This window comes from Sturnira hondurensis, unplaced genomic scaffold (assembly GCF_014824575.4).
Source record: "Sturnira hondurensis isolate 20B ecotype Veracruz unplaced genomic scaffold, ASM1482457v3 Scaffold0024152, whole genome shotgun sequence".
Taxonomy (NCBI): domain Eukaryota; kingdom Metazoa; phylum Chordata; class Mammalia; order Chiroptera; family Phyllostomidae; genus Sturnira; species Sturnira hondurensis.
The window spans coordinates 1,528,676-1,533,453 of record NW_028096783.1 but is presented as its reverse complement, the minus strand read 5'-3'; positions in this window follow the sequence as shown (position 1 = coordinate 1,533,453).

Here is a 4,778-nt window from a genome sequence, read left to right as displayed (position 1 = left end):
TAGCTGTTGTTCTAGTAGATGCTGCTATTCTAGTAGAAGTTTTTTTAAAAACTGTCAGATATGTAAAAAGCTTAAAAGTTGTCACTGCCAGCCACACAATAAGGAAAAAAGCTGAGCCCTGGCCAATGTTGCTCGGTTGGTTTGGAGTCATCCCGCAAAGCTTTTTGGTCACTGGTTCAATTCCCGGTCATGGCACATGCCTGGGTCACGGGCTCGGTCCCTGGCCGGGGCACATGCAGAAGGCAACTAGTCGACATCTTTCCCTTGCATCGATGTTCCCCTGCCTCTCTTTCTCCCTTCCTTTCCCTTTCTAAAAAATAAAATAAAATACACTTTTTAAGAAGAAAAAAGCGGAAAACCAACTGCATGTTCACTGCAGCCTTGGCCAGCAGATGCTGAAAACCAACAACTCTTTCTAGATCCCTCAGAGAACTGAGCTCGAAGGACAAACCACTGACCTGAACTCTGGAGAGACAGCCAGTGGATAGAGTCATGTCCTACCAGAGCAAAAGCTCAGGCACAGAAACCTCCAGAAAACCAGTTAAACTGTGATTGACACAGTGAAACTGTGATTGTGCGGACAAGCTTCAGAGTTAAGTCGGGACAGTCTAATGGAAGCCCCCACACCCCCTTTTCCCCGGAGGAGCCTCACCAGGTTCACACAGTGAAGATCAGGGGAAAACCCTCCTGCCCCACCCCCACTTCCATCCAGCAGGAGGAAAGAAAATAACCAGTTTGAATTATGTCCAGAGGGTTCTGTGCTCCTTAACAAAGGTCCTTGAGGGAAACTCTTCCCAGAGCCCACATAGCTGGGGAAAGAAAAATATCTAACTCCAGGATCTGTGGGCGTCCAGTCTCTCCCTAGAGGGGAGTGGGGGCAGGAGGAAAAGCACCACAAAGGGCACGGGCCAGGGCACAGGCTCACAGACAGACCGAGACCCACGTGTCAGAGGGCACGGGACGCTCCCGTCATCCTCACACCTCCCCACCGCTGCAGCAGGGCTCCTGCACAATGACACCGGGTTACAGCTGCAAGGACGAAAAGCCCAGGTCCTGCTGAAGGGGGTCTCTAGGGGGTACCCAAAGACAACGGAGGAGACAAAAATGGGGAAGCCACAGGCCATTCCAACCACTGAAGCCTCAGCTGCTGGAAAGAATAAACACAGCCAGGCCCCCAAGCAGAGAAAGAGAAAGGCCTGCTGCCTCGGTTCCATCACCTCGTACTGCATAGCTGGCTTTCAGCACAAATCCACGGGGAACGATGACAGTAAAAAATACAATCTGAAGAGATACAACAAGGATCAGAAACCAGAGTGTTACGGCAGAGATGTTTGAATTATCAGATTTGGAATGTAAAACAAGCATAGTGAATATTCTAAGGGGTCTGATAGAAAAAGTGGACAATATGCGAGAACAGATGGGCAACGTAAGCAAAGAGAAGGAAACTCTAAGAAAAATTCAAACAGAAGTGCAAGAAATAATAAGCACTGTAGTAGAAATGAGAAATGCCTTTGGCTCTGGCTGGTGTGGCTCAGTGGATTGAGCACCAGCAAACCAAAGGCTCACTGGTTCGATTTCCATTTCGGGCACATGCCTGGCCAGCTCCCCCGTTTGGGGTACCTGAGAGGCAACCACGCGTTTCATTCATGTGTGGTGGCCTCTCCCATTCATGATGTTTCTGTCCCACTCTTTCTCCCTCCCTTCCCCTCTCTAAAAATAAATAAAATCTGTTAAAAAAGAAAAGTGCCTTTGATGAGTTCATCCGTAAATTAGACATGGCCAAGGAAAGAATGAATGTGTTACAAGAAATGTCTATTGAAATTTCCCAAACTGAAAAGCAAAGAGAAAAAAAAAGCATAGAAAAAGTGGAACATAATATTCAAGAACAGGGCAATTACAAAAGGTATAACAAAGGCATAATGGAAAAAGAAAAATGAAGGGAAAGAAAAAATATTTAAAGGAATAGTGGAGAACTCCCCCAAACTAATGACAGACCCCAAACAATAGGTCCAGAAAGCTCAGAACATGCAGTAGGGTAAATACTGAAACATTCACACTTAGGCATGTCATACGTAAACTGCAGAAAATCAAAGACAAAGAAAAAAATTTGAAAGCGGGGCAGGGGGGTTATCCAGAGGAAAGTAAAGATGAAAATTATATTTACCTTCCCTTCAGAAACCATGCAAGCAAGGAGAAAGCAGAGGAAATAGTGAAAGTGTTGAAAGGGGGAAAAAAGCACCTAGAACTTTATATCCTTCAAAACTGTCCTCCAAAGTGAAGGAGACATACTCTCTCGGACAGACAAAAATCAAAGGAAATTGTCACCAGTAGACCTGACTTGCAAGAAATATTAAAAGTTCTCCGTGAACCAGACAATCGCAGTTCGATTCCCAGTCAGGGCACATGCCTGGGTTGCAGGCCAGTTCCCGGCAGGGGCCAGTTCCCAGCAGGGGATGCAGGAGAAGCAACCATACATTGATGTTTCTCTTCCTCTCTCCTTCCCTTCCCCTCTAAAGATAAATAAATAAAATATTTTTTTTAAAAAGAAATATTAAACGTTCTTCAGAGAGGAGAAAGGGTATATAGGTCAGAAACTTTGATTTCCATTTAAAAGAAAAGAATGAGAGCAAGAGAAGGAAAAAATAAAAACAAGATAAACATTTGAGAGAAACCAACAAACCACACTCCCCTTAGGAAATCCTCCCACCTCAGCCCCCTCCAGTTCTCACTAGCACCCCTCCTACTGTTTGGGACACGCCCAGCATGGTCGACACCCCTAAGGTGGCCTGTACTCTGTCTCACCCAGAGTGGAAAGCTCTGTGTCCCCAGAGGCAAGCCATGAGGTGCTCAGCATCTGATAAATGCATGAGTGAGTGGGTGAGTGAGTGGGTGGGGGGGTGGGTGAGTGGGGGGGTGGGTGTGAAACCAATTTTTCCAAAGCACATACTGTGTGCCAAGAACTTGAAGCATAAAATATTACTTAATACCCACAGAAATCCTGTGAGGTCGAGTTATTATCCCCTTTGCACCAATGAGGAAACAGAAGATCAGCCAGGTTAGGTAACTTGCCTGAGGTCACGTGACTATGGAGCAGAGTCAGGATTTGAACACAGGTCCTTCGGTTCCACATCCCACATTCTCTCGACCAGCACAGCACGCTGTGGGGGCAGTTTCCAAGTGCCGAGTCCGTCCCTTGTCCACGTTACCGCACGCACGTGAGCAAGCTGCTGAACTTCTCAGCTTCCAGGTCTGCAGAATGGGGATAAAGCGTGTACCTGCCTTGTATTGTTACCACTGACGCTGCTGCTCCTGCTGCCTCCTGGAAGGCACTCTCCCCGTCTGTGCCTCGGCTTTCTCATCTAGGGTTGGATCATCTGATTAGGCATCAGATGATGTCTAATCTCTCTAGTAAAAATAAAATGAAATTTTATTTCCAGCAATAAAATTCTATTAACTCTGCTTGACATTTAGATCTCCCTACTGGCTGGTCCACGTTAGCCTACCCTTCTGTCTCCCTCTCAGAGCTCCCATGTTGGTTTCTGAGTTCTTACCACTGTGCCCTCAGTGCCCAGGGTTTGTTTTTCGTTTTTTGTTTTTGCCACTGCGTGATTCACTTAGGCCTTCACTCCTACTCTTCACCCTTCCTTAATTATCCTCGCTTCCCTCTGCCAATTTGAAGTCTGCACTTCTTTCAAGGCCCAGATTAAAACTCACTCTTCCATGAAACCATCTCTGGCAAACCCCACCCTGAGATGACTTCTTCCACGTTTAAAATTCCCTCAGCTATTGTGCCCGTAGTCTGAGTCACACTAATTCCAAATGGTTTACATTGTCTCACTTAAGTCTGCTGGATTCACCCAGTTCCCTAAAAGTGAATTCCCCAAGGGCAGAGACTTGTTTTCCACTTTGGTGCAGTTTTGTAATGCAGCACAGTCCCAGGCCCTGGTCTGTGAATGAGGGGGACCCCTGTGTCATCACTCCCTCCCCTACTGGGGAGGGGACTTTCTGCAGAATGCTTAGGACCAGGAGGGTGGGTGAGCACCACCTCTACCCTCGAAGAGTTTGCAGAGGGAGCGGTGGCTGTGTAGATGTAACGAATGACAATGCATTGTGGTTACGGTAGCCCTCAGCCATGGGACATGTGTTCCAAGACAGCCAGTGGATGCCAGAACCCGCAGACGGCACCAAACCCAACAGAGACTGGGCTTTTTCCTATACAGTCATACCTATGTTAGAGTTGGATGCACAAATGAGGGACAGCAGGAGATTGACAACCACCACCAAAACAGAACAACGTGACAATATACTGTAATGAACCTTAGATGCATGTTATCCTCCCTTTCTCTCACTGTACTGTACTGAGCTTTCCTTTTGCAAGGCCGAGAGCTGGTGCAAAGCCAACATGAGAACTGAAGTGAGGGAACGGCGCACACAGGGTGCTGTGGCATTCGGCTACTGTTGACCTGACCATTCGCAACCAAGTGGCAAGGGGGCAGGGAGTGTCTGAAGCGTGGAGACACCGGACAAAGGGATGATTCAAGCCCCAGGTAGGACAGAGCATGACAGCATGGGATTTTGTCACCTGTCTCAGAGTGGTGCACAATTTAAAACTTACAAGTTGTTTATTTCTGGAAGTTTCCATGTAATATTTTCAGATCACAGTTGAGTGGGGATAACCAAAACAGAGGAAAGCAAACTCAGGGACGAGGGGGACGACTGTAATTGTATCGCCCTGGCACAGAGGAGGGTGGCCCTCTGCTCGTGGAAGAGGAGGCGGT